Source organism: Otolemur garnettii, unplaced genomic scaffold, assembly GCF_000181295.1.
Source record: "Otolemur garnettii isolate 467f Iridium unplaced genomic scaffold, OtoGar3 scaffold00040, whole genome shotgun sequence".
NCBI lineage: Eukaryota > Metazoa > Chordata > Mammalia > Primates > Galagidae > Otolemur > Otolemur garnettii.
Window position 1 is genome coordinate 10,853,199 of NW_003852435.1, and position 19,301 is coordinate 10,872,499.

Here is a 19,301-nt window from a genome sequence, read left to right on the forward strand (position 1 = left end):
CCTTTGTGCATATCACAGTACCTTAATTACTGTGCTTTTATAACTCTGGGTAGCTGATAGAGTACCTAACTTGTTCTTCAAAATTATATTGATTATGCTTGATTCTTTGATTTTTCACATCCTATTTTAAATGACATATTCAATTTCCATCAAAAATCACTTTTGTGATTTGCATAAATGATAAAGATTGACTAGAGAGAAATTAAAAAACAGTTTTCTAATCAATGTGTATAGTAAGTACTTTAATTTCAATAAATTTTCTTAACTTCTGTTCAGTAATTATTTGTGTAATGTTGCCTATCTTTTTATACCTTAGCATTTTAGTTTTATCTTATGTCCATTTTATTTAGGTTTAATTTTGCCTTTTTATGAATGACTATGTACATTTATACACATATCAAATTACCTTGTTAGTTGTACTTACTATTTTTTGGCTTCTTTAGTGCCTAATTATGGTTATAATAATTAGGTTAAATATTATAATATAATAAATATGGTTATAATAAGTAGGCAATGAATAATTTTTTTCTACCTATCCAAACTGGGAGAAAGAGAAAGAGAAAAGAGAGAGAGGTAAAGAGAGACGTAAATTTGTTTATCTTATTTTATTGTACAGTACAGCATCCTCATAATAGTATTTAAAGGAAATATTGATTACTAACTTCTTCCCAATACTGGAGAATTTTAAAAATATCTCCATTGTGTGTGCTGTACCTTAATGTGCTATGTGTTTTAGTTTTGGTTACCTCAAGCATCATTCCATGATTTTGTGCTGTTTCCTTATTATGAATGCATACGGAATTATACATGTTTATCTGCATCATTGGAAAAGATCATTTGTTTTCATATTTCATTTACTGACATCAGGTGGACGTATTTATGAACACCAAACATTTTTTAGTTTAAAATTTACGAACACTCAACATTTCTTCCTGGAAGAAGCAAAAATTTATTGTGATATATTATTTTCTTTGTTAAATTAGTTCTGGATTAAATTTTCACACATATGCAAATCATAATTTTGAGATTTGATGTATTTTAATAAGTTTAGAATATTATTAGCCATAGCTCTGCATATTAATGCTACTACTTCATTTTTTTCTCACCTTATGTTTTAGGCCAAAGTCACATTATTTTTTAATAGACCCACAAAACTTATGTATGCCTTTCTTTCTTGTATCTCTCTCAGAGACAGTGCAGGTTCAGTTTCAGATCATTGCAATATGATGAATATTCCAATAAGACAGGTCACACAAATTTTATGGCTTTTCAGTGCATATAAACGTTATGTTTGCACCATACTATAGTACAGGGTTCCTGAAACTTTTAAAATAGGGGGCCAGTTCACTGTTCCTCAGACTGTTGGAGGGCCATAGTGCAGGGTCTGGGACTAATTGGCTGCTAAGCAGGACAGGCAGCGGGCGGCAAAAACACCTGGTGGGCTGGATAAATGTCCTAGGCGGGCTGCATGTGGCCCGCAGGCCATAGACTGAGGACGCCTGCTATAGTCTATTAAGTGTGCAATAGAATTTTTTCTAAAAAAATATATTTAAAACTTTCCTGAAGGGATTCACCATCTCAATGCTGTTAAGAACATTTGTGATTCATGGGAGAAGGTCACAACAAATTTAAAATAAAACCTCAGGTTAAAAAATGATAACGATCACCTATGGTTCATCTTACAAGGGTACATGTGAATCTTTCTAGATGTAGAGTATACATGTCTTAACACAATAACCAAGAAAATTACATGAAGGCTATTTTGAACAGTTTGATGAAAGTATTTCAGATTGTGTATATAACCAGCACACTGTACCCATGACTGCATTAGTGTACACAGCTATGATTAAATAAATAAAAATAAAAAATGATAATGATATCTTAATTTTCAATGAGTCATAATCCTTTGCTGGTGTAGGGTCTTGACTTAATGTTGATGGTAGCTGACTGTTCAGGGTGATGTTTGTTGCAGTTGAATTGTCTGGGGTAGTTTAAAAAAAAACAATGGAGTTTGCCACATGGATTGACTTCTCTTTTCATGAAAGATTTCTGTGTAGCATCTGATACTGTTTGATAGTGTTTTACTCACAGAAGTTCTTCCAAAATTAGAGTCAACCCTCACAAACTTTGATGCTGCTTTATCAACTAAGTGTATGCAATATTCTAAGTCCTTTGTTGTCATTTCAACAATATTCACAGCATTTTCTATGGAGTAGATTTCATCTCCATAAATCACTTACTTGGTTCATTCATAAGAGAATCCTTCACCTGTTCAAATATTTTCATGAGGGTACAGCAATTCACATATCTTTGGACTGCATTTATAATTCTAATTTTCTTCCAGTTTCTACCACACCTACAATGTAGTTTTCTTCCAATTTCTACTACACTTCAGTGTAGGAAGTCACTTGAACTACTGAAACCCATCCATGAGAGTGGGAATAAGCTTCTTTAAACTCCTGTTAATGGTGATATTTTGATCTTCTCCCATGAATCACAAGTGTTCTTAATGATGTCAAGGATGGTGAATTCTTTCTAGGAGGTTTTTTAAATTACTTTGCCTAGATCCATAAGAGGAATCACTATCTATAGCAGCTATATCCTTATAAAATATATTTCTTAAATAAATATAGAAGTAAGACTTGCAATTCAAAATGAGTCCCTGACCCATGGGCTACAGAATGAATATATTAGCAGACATGAAAACAACACTAGTCTCCTTATAACGTGTCCATCAGAGCTATTGGATGACCAGTAACACTTTGAAAGGAATCTTTTTTCTTTTTCCATTATAGATCACAGGCAGAGTAGAGTTAGCACAATTCTTAGGGGTCTTAGAATTTTTGAAATGTTTAATGAGCATTGTCTTAAAGTCACCAGCTACAGTGGCCCCTAACAAGACAGTCAGCCTGTCCATTGAAAATTTAAAGCCAGGAATTGACTTTCCTCTGTAGCTATGAAAATCCTAGATGTCTTCTTTCAACATAAGGCTCTTTCATTGACACCGAAAACCTGTTGTTTAGTGTAATCAATTTCATCAGTTATTTTAACTACATACCCTGAGTGCTGCATTGCTGCTTCTACAAGCACTAGCTGTTTAGATTACAGATGATACAGCTTCTTTTCTTGAATATCCTGAATCAGTGTTTGCTAGCTTCAGCTTTTCTTCTGAAGCTTTCTTGCCTCTCTCAGCCTTCAGTAGAATTCGGGTCTTGCTCTCGATGAGGAATTCATCTAGGAGAATGTTGTGACTAATTTGTTCTTCTATCCAGACAATTGAAACTTTCTCCACATCAGCAATAAGCCTGCTTTATTTCTTACCATTTGTGTGTTCACTGAAGTAGCACTTTTAATTTCCTTCAACTACTTTCCTTTGCATTCACAACTTGATAAACTGCTTGACACAAGAGGCCTAGCTTCTGGCCCATGCTGGCTTTTGACATCCTTTTCTCATGAAGCTTAATCATTTCTAACCTTTCATTCATAATGAGAGATATACAACTCATTTTTTTTTTCACTTGTATGCTTAAAGGGCATTGCAATGCTTTTAACTGGCCTACTTCTAATATTGTTGTGTCTCAGGAACTAGGGAGGCCTAATGAAAGGGAGAGATACAGGCAATAGTATGTTGATGGAGCAATCAGAACACCAGTTATTAATGAAACTCACTGTCTCAGATGGACACGGTTCATGATGACCCACAACAGATATAATAATAATGAAAGAATCCAACTTATTGTGAGAATTACCAAAATGCGGCACAGAGACACAAAATGAACACATAATGATGAGAAAACAATGCTGACAGACTTGCTTGACACAGTGTTGCCCCAAACCTAAAATTTTGTGAAATACAACAAAGAAAACTATAATAAAATGAAGTATTCCTGCAGTTCTACTTGATAAATATTTTCTTCTGACCCACCATATTAATTTTCATTTTAGCTGTATCTCATTTTCATTTAAACCCATCCATCTATTTTTGAATTTTGCTAGTTTATTATTTATTTCTTGAATGGTAATTCTTTACCTTTATTTCATTTACTATAGATTTTCGCTGTTTTGATTATCCCATGTTGTATATTTGGAGTTTGCCTAATTATATCTGTTTTAATCTTTTAGAACACAAATAATCTATATACCCTATATGACTATTAAAATTTGTGTGTGTGCATGTGTGTGTGCGCCCATCACTGGAGACTTTTATCTATATAAAGAACTCAATTATAAAGGGGCAAAGGATCTGAAAGGACATAACTCCAAAGAAAATATGTATGTGGATAATAAGTCCATGGAAAGGTGACCAATATTATTGATTATCAAATATCACCTCATAAATACTAAGATGGCTACAATCTAACAACAATTAGCGTTGTTCAGAATATGGAGAAGTCCTAACATTCATGCTGTTGTGAGTGTAAAATGTTATAGCTGTTTGGGAAGCAATTGGAAACAGTTTCCACATTATTCAAATCATTTACCATAAATAGATGTATTATAAATAGATTTAGCATATAAACCAGTAATTCCACTCCTAACAGAAAACACAAAAACTCATGGATAAATGTTTATAGGAATATTGTTCATAAGAGGTAAAATGTGAAAATACTTTGAATGCCCACCAGTGAATGCATAAGCATTCCAAATGTGATATATCCACAAATATAATATTTATTCAGCCATAAAATGAATAAAATATTAATAAATGCTGCAACAATGATGAAACTCAAAAACGATTTTCTAAGCGAAAGAAGCCAATAACAAAACCTGGCCTACTATATTATTGTATTCATAATGAAAGTCCCCAAGGGCAATTTATTGAGATAGAAATTAAACTATTGGCTGCTTAAGACTAGCGGTGGGAATAACAGAGTAATGGCTAAAGGGTACAGACTTTCTTTGAGGGACAAAAATGTTCCATAATTGACTGCAGTTATGGCTGGCTGTACATGTTGTGAATAAAAATCCAGATTTCTGGGACTATGTCAGGTGGATGAAGTAAGAATATCTAGAGTATTGTCAGAAAAATATTTGTTACTTGTACTGGTATGGTATTCTTCTGTGATTTGCATTCCATGGTCTGCCACTCCATAATCCACTGCTGAAAATTTGGGAACCACTGAGCTAAAAACTTACCATGACTCTCATCAGGGTACCTGTTCAATTTTTAGGCAACATATTTGAAAGGGAAAACAATTCTAAGTCATGTTTTATAGGAAGTGTCGCTGCTTATAAACAGACAGCATGATTTTGGAAGTGTGGGGCAAACTCAAAAGATCACATAGAGTATACTAGATGCTTTTCTTTGGCATAGAAACAAGTGGTAGATGCACTAAATAAATATAGAAATAATCCATAGATGCACTAAATAAAAATACATTTCTTTTGGACTTTTGGTAATCTTTTTGTGTACCTGAGAGACAAATACATTTCTTCTGGACTTTGTGGTAATCTTCTGTGTACAAAATTGGTCAAAGGTCAAAGTAATTTTGATGGGGAATTTCCCATGGGTCTTCATAAAACTGTTCGCCAATTGTTAGAACCCACGTAAGCAACCGAGTTAAACTCCAGTGAATTTCCTACAGTGAATACAACTTTGCGTGTATCAGTGATTTCTTTCCTGTACACTAATTTTTCTGTGTTCAACAGAAAGGAATAATTTTAAAATTTTCAGCAGCATCCAGAAAGAGAAAGCTGTGTGTTTCATTTTCTTTACCATAGTGGATATTCAAATTGAATGTTTTAGAAAACTGAAGGGGGTGGTGCCTGTGGCTCAGTGAGTAGGTCGCTGACTCCATATACTGAGGATGGTGGGTTCAAACCCAGCCCTGGCCAAACTGCAACAAAAAAATAGCCGGGTGTTGTGGCAGGCACCTGTAGTCCCAGCTACACAGGAGGCTGAGGCAAGGGAATCGCCTAAGCCCAGGAGTTGGAGGTTGCTGTGAGCTGTGTGACACTGCCATGGCACTCTACCGAGGGCAGTAAAGTGAGACTCTGTCTATACAAAAAAAAAAAAAGGAAAAGAAAACTAAAGGAAGTAACAAGTCATTATTGTGATGAGCAGAGGCAATGACTTCAAGAATACCTGAGGTATGTTTGTGTGTGTGTGTGTGTGTGTGTGTGTACATGCACATGCCCACAGCTATAATCTGCTCAAAATAAATTTAATATATTTAGCTTTGCTTTTGCCAATGCAGGGAAGTATCATGGCTATATATCTTGAAGATATTAATCATTTATGCTACCAAACATGTGTATACTGACTTCCAACATAAAGATTCACTCTGGCTTGCATGCCTTTCCATACTGTTCGGAAACCTTGTGGAGATGAATGCTCACAGAGCTGTGATAAATCATTTGGCTACATTGCTAAGAGGAACAGACAGTGATATAAATATCCTTTACAAATACAGCACAACCTCAGGGTTTTTTCCCCCAATAAATAAGATTTAAACAGATATTTTTACAACATAAAATTTTGATTTTTCACTCAAAATCATATTTTCAGGTTTTCTCTATTAAGAAGACGGTGCAAGCAGAGGAAATTAGTCACTCACATTACTTGGAACATTTTGCCTAAAATGGTGCTTCCAGCTAATATCTAGTTATGGTAGCAGCCTCTTGTCAATGCTGTAATGATTTACAATGAGGGAGAAAGTTTTCCAGGCACTATAGACTTTATTAATAACTTCTAAAGCCTAAAATTGAGAACTCGAACCAATTATTGTAATACAGAATGAAAGTAAAATATACCTAGTGCAGAGAGCCATTCGTGATGTTTTATTTATAGCCTTGTGTTACATATCATAGCTCTTTGTGATAAATAATTACACTGTACCAGGAGCAATGCATATAAGATTCAATTAGTACTGGGACAAAGAAAAGGGTCTGCAAGTGGAACAAAATGAAAGGCAGTATTATTTGTATAAATATGTAACTAATATTTGTAATGCTTCCCTTTGGAACACAGAAAATTGTTACATTTTGAAAATTAAACCTGAAGTTACACCTGAAATATACTAGACTCCTGCTGGTGAAAAGCGTGCTCCAGATAACTACGTCCCCACAAAGGAGTTAGAAAATACGGTTTTTATAGTGCTCAAAAAGAATAAAAGTGTTAACATGACTAATATATAAATAATTAATGTACTATACAAGATGGAGCATTAAAATTAAGTTAAAAATTCCTTTTTTGTATTGCAAGCCATTGAAAAGATAATGTGTTCATAAATGCCTACATAAAAGAGTATGAGAGATATTTAGAAATGAAGAAAATAAAAATGGAAGTATTTCTAAAAAGTATTAGACAATATTAAAAGTAAAGGTCAGCACCATGCACGATGCTCCACTTGGGCTGAAGTTGATCCATACATAGGAAAATCGAGGCACTGATCTGAGCCAAATGGCCCAGTTTCCAAGGTCAATATCTTACTGCCTGACTTTGTTCATAGCTAAAAAGATTATATTTGCAATGTAGTTATTTAGACTAGCTCTTCTCTCCTATTGGGAACACAGCCTGGATAGAAGAGCTGCCCGTCCATAAGTTGAGGGAGTGGGTCAATGCCATGTCACTTACACATGATAGGGATCTTATCCCCTAAAACTATGAACAGTGAACTTAGGAAGCTCAAGTCAAACTGAGACAGGTGAAGTTTGCAAGATCAAGCAAAAGATGTCATCTGTATAAGATGACACTAAAATCAAGTATTACAAAACACTTGAAGAAAGTCAACATACCTAGAGAGAGATAAAACACTCAATAAACTCTGAAACAGAGAGTGAATAGAGATAATAAATCAATATGAAAAGACTATAACATAATTTTATTATTATCAAATAAGAATGTTGGTTATAACTGCTATGGTTTCAATTTTTATATTCCCTCCAAAATTTATATTGAAATGTAATTCCCAATGCAATAGCATTAAGAGGTGGGAACTTAAAACAAGTGATTAAGCCAAGGGGATTAGTGCTTTATAAATGGGCTGAGCCAGGTGAGTTTTCTCTTACAACTTTCCCTCCATGAGAGGACACAGAATTCATTCCCATAGGGTAATACAGAAAAAAAATTGCTATCTTCAAAGCAGAGAGCAATCCTCACATGACAACACATCCGCTAGTGTCTTGATCTTGCATTTTTCATCTTCCAGAATGGCAAGAGAGAAATTTCCATTATTTATAATTTACCTAGTGAGTGGTGCCGTGTTATAGAAGAATGAAAGGGTGAAAACAACAAACATAAAACAAATATTTGAAAAGTAAGACCAAAAGTTTCTGTTAATCATGAATTTGAAAATTGGAGATAAAATTACATTTATTGAAAAAAATGACAGTCTAAATGTAATGAACTGTGAACTTTTTAATCTACCATAGAAGCCAAACTAATATATAAAGGAAAGTATGGGAAGTAAAGAGAACTTAAGCTTACATGTATAAAATTTAGCACATTCTAAGAGTACACCAGAAGGAGAGAGTAAAGGAAATAGTTACAAGAATATATGTGAAAAAATTATTGAGAAATTATTGAGTTATGTAGTTGAAATAAAAAATATTCAATTGAGTTATGTACCTGAAATAAAAATTGAAAAAATAATGAGTTATGTAATTGAAACTTTTAAGATAATAGAAATAACTTGGAAATAACATTTTTAAATCTTCTGCATGCTACAAACAGGTTTACAAATCAAAGAAAAAGAAATCAAACTTTATAGAGGAAAATCCTGTCTTATAATTTCTGGAAATAAAATTCCACCTTTATATATTTATGAGTGTACACATAGCCAGTTAAGTATCTACTTGGATGAATGACAATAGATAAAATAAATGGACAGATCAATAGAGAGAAACATCCACACAGAGAGAAAAATTGATATATACATTTCTATATCACCATTTAAAAACATATGTATGTTGTACAAAGGAAAGGAAGAGCAAAGATAAACATTCTAAAACAGAAAATATCATATTGGATCATTATATAATTTTTACATTTAGAAGAATATATTTGTCTAAAATGATTGCCATAGAGAGTCAGATTCTTTTATCAGTAACTGTGGATGAGGTAAGCATGAACAATACACCCCAAAAAACTGTCTCTGTTGAAAAATTTCTAGTTTCCTCTGTTTTCATTTTCGATCATCTGCCTTGACATTCTTTTATATTATCGATTACTTATTACTTATTTCAGGACTCTAAATTATTTTAGGACAGAGACTCTGAAACACACTTAACAAATGTATGTGCACTAGTATATTATTATTTCTTTTTGTTATTGCCTTAAATATAAATATATATATATTTGTTGTTGTTGTTGTTGTTGTTGTTGTTGAGACAGAAGGTCACTTGGTACCCTTGGTAGAGTCCCAAGGCGTGGTAGCCCACAGCAACCTCAAACTCTTGGGCTCAAGTAATCCTCTTGCTTCAGCCTCCCAAGTAGCTGGCACTCCAGGCACCCCACAGGATCCAGATCTTTTTTTAGAGATGGGGTATATCTCTGGCTCAAGTTGGTCTCCAACTCCTGAGCTCAAGCAATCCACCCACCTTGGCCTCCCAGAGTGCTAGAATTACATGCATGAGCCCCTGCACATGGCTTATTGCCTTGCTTCTAATTAAAACACATCAAACATATTAATTTTTGACAATGGCATTGAAAGAGATAGACCTGTCTAACCTAAATACATTTTTAAAAGTAATAGACTCCTATTTATTTCATTCTTTTATTCTTATGTGCCTTTCCCTTTTATTTATATTCATTTTATTTTTTTATTTCAGAAAGTTACAGGGTACAAATGTTTTTGGATACACGCTTTATTTTTGTACAGTTTGAGTCAGTGTTATATTTTGTCTGTCCCCTAGATAGTGTACATCATGTCTGTTAGGTGTGACTTTACCTGTTGATTTCTACCTACTTGATTTCCATTGAATTGTCCTGCTGATGTTGTGTGTGTTGATTATTTAGTCCTATTTTCAAAGTGAGCATATGTAATATTTGTTTTCCATTCTTGTGATACTTTGCTTAGGAGGATGCTCTCTAAAACCATCCTCACATTTCCATTTGATCTGGACAAAGGGAAAAGAATCCCTATTCAATAAATAGTGTGGGAAAAAGAGATGGCCACATGTGGAAGATTGAAACAGGTTCCACAGCTGGCATCAGTCACAAAAATAATTCAAGATAGGTAGCAGATTTAAACCCAAGTCAAAAAATTATAAGAATTCTAGAAGAAGAGGTTGGAAAAACTCTTATAGGTAATCATCATAGGCAAAAAAATTACAAAAAAGAACCAAAAGGCAATCACAGCAACAACCAAAATAAATAAATGGGCCCTAACTAAAGTGAAAACCTTCTGCAAAGAAGGCAAAGAATCAATGGAGTGAATAGACAACCTGCAGAAGGGCAGAGAATATTTGCATGTTGTTTGTCTGGTAAAGGACTATGTTTCTTTCAAAGTTTCAGTAATTCTATGTTTGGGGGGGTTTTTTCAGAGGCAATAATTGTCTTAAATTTATGTTTCTGAAGTGAGATTGATATTTTCAATATTCAATATCTCAAAATTGTAGTAGAATTTTATTTTGGTTATGGAAAAGCTAAACACCCAGTTAAACTTGTCCCCTTAGTTTAGGAAAATGGGGTACAAAAAAACAAGTACTTCTCTGTTCGTTAAAAGTTCTGCTTGTCTGGTACAGAAGTCTGGTGTAAATTGTAGTACTTAAGGGTCCTGTTCTCTTTCTTCTTATCGCTCTGTCTACCTTCTGGCATTAATATTATCTGAATAGTTAAAAAGAAAACCAAACAAATACAAATCAATAACAAACAAATAAGATTTCTGTCAAATCAGTACTCTAGCTAACACAAAGGAGGAAAAAAAGAAGGACATAAAGGCCAATTAATTTACCTTTAGGCAAATCAGGTAGATAGTGAAGACAGTACTTCTGCTTACACAGCAAATTTAGACCCATGCAATTAATAAGTATAAGGGAAGATGAAAAATTTATTGCCTACCCTAGTGGGCCATGAGACTATGAACCTGGGAAGAAAGCAAGTTTAATAGGACAGTGATTACTATTGCCACAATTATCTTTTCTCAGTTTTTTGATATACTCTTGGCTGAAAAGTGACCAGACCCTAAAAGTAAGGTAAGCACAAAATGAGGTTTATTGAGGTAGAGTGAAATAGGTTTACATAGAAAGAGCAAGATATCTTTGCCACAGATAATGAATGGGCCCCCTGCCCTAACAAGAGGCCCTGGGTATGGTCAGGTCTTGTTTCATAGTGCCTGGATTGGGCCCTCTTTGTGTTCCACATGTCACTATGGAATCACTTTAATGGACAAGTGATGGCATGATAATTTGCCTTTGGTTGCCCTTTGTCACCTTCCAAATCCTACTGTGCCTGGGCTGCCTGGCCTGCAGGGCATCCTTCCTTCCCAGGTATGGCAGATGCTTAGGATAAGATCAAGGGTGGGGCAGCACCAAGATGAAGTGTCTACCCTTGTCCGTCTTCCCACGTGGGCCAATTGCTTGAGGCTGCACCAACACAGGACTCCTACCTTTGTCCTTTGTTCCTATGAGAGATGGAATGTCTTACTATCTACCTAATATTGGCCCACTCTCTACTCTAGAGGTCCAAATCGTTGGGTAGGGACATTCACTAATCTGGCTGCTTTCTGTTGAGTGGAGATGCTGATTTCTACTAGGGTGGCCTCTTTCAGGTTCTCTGGGAGTCTCTCCAGGGGACTTCAGTATATGACTTTGATAGATCATTATACTTGCAGGTGTAAGGAGGTAGGCACTGGGACTGGTATAGAATACAGAACCATTTGTAGATCAAGAAGCTCTAGACAGGATAAAATAAATTTATGTAATAATACATGAGGATCAGTCCCACTAATTGAGTTCCCATGATGCAGAGTAGCAGGGTTACTAAAGGAATTAGCAAGGACATTCATGGGGGCCTAGAGGTTCACCTTGTTCCTGGATATTGAAGGCAGACTCTAAGATGTCATTAATGTTGCCCTGAACCTGTCCAGACTTGTTAACAAAACACAACACTGTTCTTTTAAGATCAAGCTGGTGTCCCCTTCGGCAGCCTGTTTTACAAGGTGATCCATGCTAGCAAATCCAGATCTTCCTGTAAGAAATGTTTGAAGTATTTATCTGAAGGATCCAAGGCAGTAGAAGGCTACTTGTATAGGTACCAAAGATCCTCCAAGAGTATATGTGAGTATTTGCCACCAGTGGTGGAGTCCTTGTCTGTGGGGCTGGGCTGGATGAGTTTTGTTTTGGTCCTTCCTTGTTTCACCTGAGACCAATGGATCCAAGCAGGTATCTCTGGGACCTTAACAGTTGTAGAGGTAAAAGGTAAGACTGAATAAGGATCTTTCCACACTGGGGTTAACTGGTATGAGAGGGACATATTCTTTCACTATTTAATGAATACTAAGTTAAACAAATAAAAGAGAGGACTGAGGCAAGAATGATCTCAAGGCAATAGCTTGAGTTCTTATAATGTTTGTAAGAACTGAGCTACTTGAAGGGTGCGTTGTTCAGCCATTTCCTGGAAATCAAAATTCAACGTGATCAGAGAAAAAGTTTAGCCTTTTCAAAAGCATTTCAAAAGCACTCAAAGTAAAGGAGCATTTAGCAATAATGTGTAAACATGAAAGAGTGATTGGAAGAAGTTGCAAACAAATGAGTCTAGTCCTTTGTGGAGGGTGAGCTTGGGGCTTCGGTTAACTCTCTCCACCTGGCCTGATGACTGAAATCAGTCACAGGCACTGCTGTTTCATCCACTAGATATCTGGGATTTGAAAAGTGTAATCCAGTGGCAACTTTTTGAGCCTTGGGTAACATACATTTCTCAAAATATTTAAAGTCTGGCTTGGAATAACTTGTACATCTTTCCAAGTCAAGTCACAATGATAGACATAAATGATGGAATGTCTCTCCACACTTATCAAGGTGATTTGTATAACCCCCCAGATCCTGTTTTATTTGTTTTAACTCTACTAAACTGAAGGACTTCAGGACCACAGTTGATCTGAACTTTACTGCCGATTCCATCAAGGCTGGGAGCTGAGCTGCCTTTGCCCTGGTGGATGTAGAGATATCATCACTTTCCGTTCTGTTCAGGGCGACACAGAGCCAGTGGGAACCTGAAGAGGGTCTCTTAACACCACAGTCTTACATGGCTTGAACACTCCTTATGCCACAAAGGATTTTCCCATAAAAAAAGAAAAAGACTGTACTATGGTATTTTGGCCCATCTTTCTTCCCTTTTGCTACAGGGTCCATTTGAAAAATGACAGGGTGACTTAGAGTCCCATGTGGCAACTATGATTTTCCACTTATAGTATGGCCAGGAAGTTGTGCAGAAGAGGACTCAACATTTTTTCTTCATAGTGTCTGTATCAACCTTGTCTCCATTTGAGACAATGCACTCCAAAGGGGTGTTAGGAGGGATTTGTGATCCCTATGCACCCATCTAGAAAATAAGGAGGGCCTGGGGAGGAGGTAAAAAGGAAACACTTCGCTGGCTTGAGTCTGTTAGAGCTGGGTGTCCCCAGGTAATGACCTAGGCCATCTGGCTGGTGGATAGACAAAGAAGGGCAAGGGGAGAGGCTATACCCACTGAGGTCTGTTAGATTTGGTCTCCTTAGGTGATGATCAGGGTCATTCCATGGAAGTACCCCTCCAGACATGTGCTTTCCAATTCACAGGAAATGTGCACAACCCCTCAAAACTAAGAGCCTCTGGTTTTTTAAGCACCAGGACAATGATATCTGTTGGTAAAACAGACTGCTCGTTTATAAAATACTAGAGACAGTGATTGGGTGGGCAGCCACTAGAAGGAAGGCTCTTTCTGAGACCAAGTAAAAGAAGCAGCTTGAAGGAAAAGGAGAAGGGCCCCATAAAATCAGGGGGTTGGGAATCCTGGTTCCTTGAATCCAGTTGACCTTGTTCAACTACTCCTAGCTGGAAAGTTCAACAGAGAGACGCTGGTAAGCAAAAGCAAAAGCGAGAGGAAACTGAAAATAAAACTGGGGCCACACAGGCAGTGTGGAGAGAAAGCCAGAGTAACCTACAGGACTTTAAGGGTAACAAAGAGAGATTTCATTTAGGAAGAACAAAAGGAAAAGTTTAGAGCACTTCCACAGAGAGTTGGAAGTGGGTTCTCATGAAGGAGAGAACGTGAAAAGAGACAGAAACTCCAAAGTCTGCAGCAGTATAAATACTCTAGGTTTGAAACTGGTTGCAAGCCTTTCATTGGCTTCTCTACGCCCCCAAGGCAGTATTGCCCTTTCCTATGGGTCATTGGTTGCCTCTTTCTATTGGTCACTGCTTACTTAGATTACCTCACAGCTACGTTCCTAAGGGCCCACCAGACTTCCTGTTGTAGCAGGCCGGGTTTTCCGCTCACGCCCCTTTAAAGTCCTCTTCTTAGAGTCCCTTCGCAGTAGGAAACATTGTTTCACCTCAGCATAGGAAGGGCCGTAAGCACATCATATTGTAAAGAAAAGTACATCGTGAAAACCAACACGAAGTCCAGAACACAAGAGTCACATCGCAGAGCTGCTTTCCTAAAGTGAGCACAGTGAAAGACTGTGGGGCGTGAGGCCCCAAACTCCTTATCATACACAGGGAACTCAGCTGAGAACTCAACTGAGAAACGGCGAGAGTGGAAAAAGTGAAAGCAAGCACTGGCCCCCCTCGAACGCTGGTTGCAAGGCAGGAGGATCCCCAACAAGAGTATTTAGTGTTTTGGTGGGAAAAAGGCAAGCTGGCTTACCTAGACAGAATGATCTGAGTCACAGAACTGAGACGTCGGGTGTGGCACTTGTATGTGCTCCCTTCTTCTATAGAGAAGGTTTAAATTCAGCTTGTGCTTTAATGATAATAGAGTCCTGAAATCATATGATAGCACATTAATACAGTTTGTAGACTATTCTCTCAGCAAACAAAGCAAATGACTATGATTTGTCATTTCATTGCCACAGGTGTCTCATCCCAGAAAAGAGAAAATAATCTCTTTACTTTTCTACAGAGATAATTGGTGTAGTCTTGTCAGTTAAGGTCAACTCATTATTGTAAAAATAAAGATTAAATGGAATAATTTACAACAGCAACTTAAAGACGAGAATCACTGGCTTATAAAGACAAACTTAAAGGGCAAATTTTCTAAGTTGTCCTACAAAACCCTATGTAGCTGAAGTGTAGGTTATTAGGATAGATTTAGAAGAAGATACTGGCTTTAAAAGCAACGTAGATATTTCGCCATGGCCCAGAAAAGAATAAAAATTACAGTCATTCTCATTGTAATTGCAGACGTACAGTAAACTGGAATATAAATCCATATTTAAAATGAGTGACTGTTCTAATGATGACAAGTTATCGTCCATCTATGCAGGAAGGTAGTCAATATAATCAGCTATTGAGCAGGTAGCCCGTTGCCTCCCCTAGGAAAGGTTATATCCGAAATTCATCATTAGCTTCTTTAGTACAGGTAACATAGGAATTCATAACTTTTCATTTTTAAATCCACACCATTAACTTATTTCTACTTTAAATATAATTACCCAATTCAGTAGTATGGCATACAGATATAGTACCATATTCAATTATTAGACCAGATTTAGGAATATCTGCTTGTGAGCACTCTCATCCATACAGAAGCTTCAGGGCTTTCTTTAATATTTAAATCACTTTTTTCTGATATATTTATGAAAGGATTTTTTTTTTTAAGGAATAGGGAGTAACAAAGGCCTTTATATAAAGATCCATGAGTATAATCACTTGTAAGTGTATTAATAAATTGGTTTTGTTTGAGTTTTGACATAGAATATTATTTAAGAGATGCATATACACTAAGCTTTAAGCTAAAACAAAATACTTTCAAAATACTTTTTATATAGTTTTTTATTTTTTGGCCGGGGCTGGGTTTGAAGCCACCATCTCCAGCATATGGGGCTGGTGCCCTACTCCTTTGAGCCACAGACGCTGCCCTAAAACAAAATACTTTTATATGTATATTGGAGATCCCTCATTTTTGTCCAGAAGCAATTTATTTATTTATTTACTGTCTTTACAATACTTTTATTTATTTATATGAAATAACTATGTACATTGATGCATTTATGGGGTTCAGTGTACTGATTTGATATACAATGTGAAATGTCACCTCACTATTTGTTGTGGTAAGACAACAAATATTCTTACATACTCTTTTCTCAATAGTTTTGAAATGTACCCTGGCATTAGGCATATTAGATGAGGTTCTCCAAAACGTCCTCTCTCCTCCTAGCTCCCCCCTCCCTTTCTCACTCCCCTCCCTTCTCTCTCCTCTTCCCTCCTATTTTCTGGACTATAGTTATGTTTTATCATTTGTATGAATGTGTAGGTGATTATATATTGATTTCATAGTAGTATTGAGTACTTTTTTCCATTTTTGAAATACTTTACTAAGAAGAATATGTTCCTGCTCCATCCAGGTAAACATAAAAGATGTGAAGTCTCCACTTTTTAATGGCTGCATAGTATTCCACAGTGTACATATACCACTTGGTCTGTTTCCATGTCTTGGCAATTATGAATTGGGCTGCAATAAACATTCTGGTGTAAATGTCTTTGTTATAAAATGATTTTTTATTAGCTGGATAGAAACCTAATGGAGGAATTGCAGGATGAAATAGTAGGTCTACTTTTAGTTCCTTGAGTATGTTTATATTTGTAGTGATCTTGCTTTAAAATAAGAAATACTCCACTTTTTTTTTAATATATTCTCAAGAATAGGCTTGGCACCTGTGGCTCAAGCAGCTAAGGCACCAGCCACATACACCTAAGGTGGCGGGTTCAAATCCCCAGCCTGGGCCCGCCAAACAACAATGATGGCTGCAACCAAAAAATGGCCAGGCGTTGTGGCGGGCGCCCGTAGTCCCAGCTGCTTGGGAGGCTGAGGCAGGAGACTTGCTTGAGCCCAGGAATTGGAGGTTGCTGTGAGCGTGATGCCATGGCACTCTACCCAGGGGGATAGCTTGAGGGTCCGTCTCAAAAAAAAAAAAGATTCTCAAGAATAGGCTGAGATTTTAAGTCAGAACTAAAATATTGTTGTTGCCATTTAGCTCAATTTTGTCTTGAACATTAATCACAATCAAATGTGAAAATAAATTTGAAACTAATGTTAGCTGAAGATAGTAAATTTCATCTCTGATTCACAATTCCATGCTTATCAAATATGTCTATTATTTTAAAACAATACAAATATTAGAATTCTGAATTTGTACACTAGATATATAAAATAGAATACCCGCTGGAAGATAATTCATTATGAATATCTCACATGTTGTGTGTGTCTAGGTCCACTGAGCAAAGGCATTTGTAGCAAAAAAAAGGACGTTTTATGAAGAGACATTCCAGGATAATGAGGTGTAGAACATTGCCCTTCTCACAGATGTTTCAGGTTAATACAGATAAAGGATAAAGACCTATTCTTTCCTTTTAGATAGTTTTATTTACATTCTGTAGTAAAGAGAAAGTGTCTCTCTCTCTCTCTCCAAAATGGAGGAAGAACAGATAACCAGCAGTCTTATATAAGGTCAGAGGTCAGAGTTTCAAAATGGTGTGGTTCCTCTCTGGTTATGTAGCTATTACATGTACTGGTGACATCTAGCCCCCATGATAATATACTGTGGGTACTGAGTACAAGGAAGAATTCTTGATACAGAAATAATTCTTTCATATAGATTATAAATAAGGGGTTCATAGTACGTGTTAATAAACACATACAGGTTATCCATAAAGTTCATGGGCAAGTTATGAAGTCATAAAAACTCTAGAAGAGAACATAAGAAAAAGTCTTCTAGAAATACACCCAGGCAAAGAATTTATGCTAAGATCCTGAAAGCAAATAAAGCAACAACAAAAATAATGAATGGATCTTAATTAAATTGAACAGCTTCTATACAGCGAAGGAAATCATGAAAAGAGTAAATAGAGTAAATCCACCCATTACAAAGTGTAGTTTGATAATTCTTGGTAATAGTATACATCTGTGTAGCCACCACCAATTATCAAGATATGAAACATTTTCAGTACCTCTCTGGCTACTGAATCAGTTTATTCCTCTGCCCCGTAGGAAAATCCCTCATCTACTCTTTCATTACGGATTTATCTTTCTGGATTTCATAAAAATTCAATTTTGCTTTTTTTAAATTTCTAGATATAAAAAAATATTTCTCTTTTTATTAGTTTGAGGATAATGTGAGTATCTTTCCTGGCAGCAGTGTTTTGGATCTCCTGCCTAGAAAGCCATTGTGTTTATACTTAGGTACTCTGTTATTGAATACTTGATCAATTGCTCTTGGTCCATTCTCAAAGTCATAATAATAGAAACAGTATTCTGCAATTTATCTTTTTTTCTAAGTTTGCAGTCTCATGGCAGTCTGCTTTATTCACAGTAGTGTTTTTCTGGGAGATGCTTTTTGTTATATATCTATATTTTATTGTTGCTTTTTCACAAGACAAATGACCAGATAAGCGTTGATTTAATTATATTAAAAATCAGAAGTTTCTATTTCTTTTATCATTTTTGAATTCTCAGTAGTTTACTCAAATCACAGCTTTTGATGGATCTAATTACTTGCACAACAGAACAAATTGATTTATGTTTACATTGATGTATTAACTTTCTCATGTGATTGAGTGAATCCCATAGCTTGTCTACAAAACTAATACAGTGACTGGTAGGTATTGATCATCTAAAGCATAGGAGTTTTCCTCCCTGTATTTTATCCTGAGGTTAAAGTCAGAATTAAGTTTATTAAGTTTATATTCTCTTAACATACATTTCACCGAATTGTTTGCTTCATTTTTAAGATACTATCTTCTTAATGCTTATTTTCCAAAGTGGTACATTGAAGAAAATTGTTGAAAATGATATATGTTTTATATTAGTTTGGATAAGAAAAAAGAATATGAATATAACATTTTACAACCAATTGCTTGCTTTGAATTGTATGTCACTATATCCAAGAAATATCCAATATTTAGGGCTAGTGTGTATGGGTTTATTTTCTAAATTATATGTCACCCAAATTAATTCTAATGAAGTTATTGGATGTATTTAATTATCTTCATAACTGGTTGATTTTTTACTGACAGGAATTACAAACTGTGATAATCCAAACTATAATAAATATAAATTAAATGTCAGCTGAAGCATAAATGATAATAATAAGGCATGTAATTCTCAAGCACACCAATGTCTAATTGTTTCTATAGTCATTGTAACAGCGATCATGAAAATA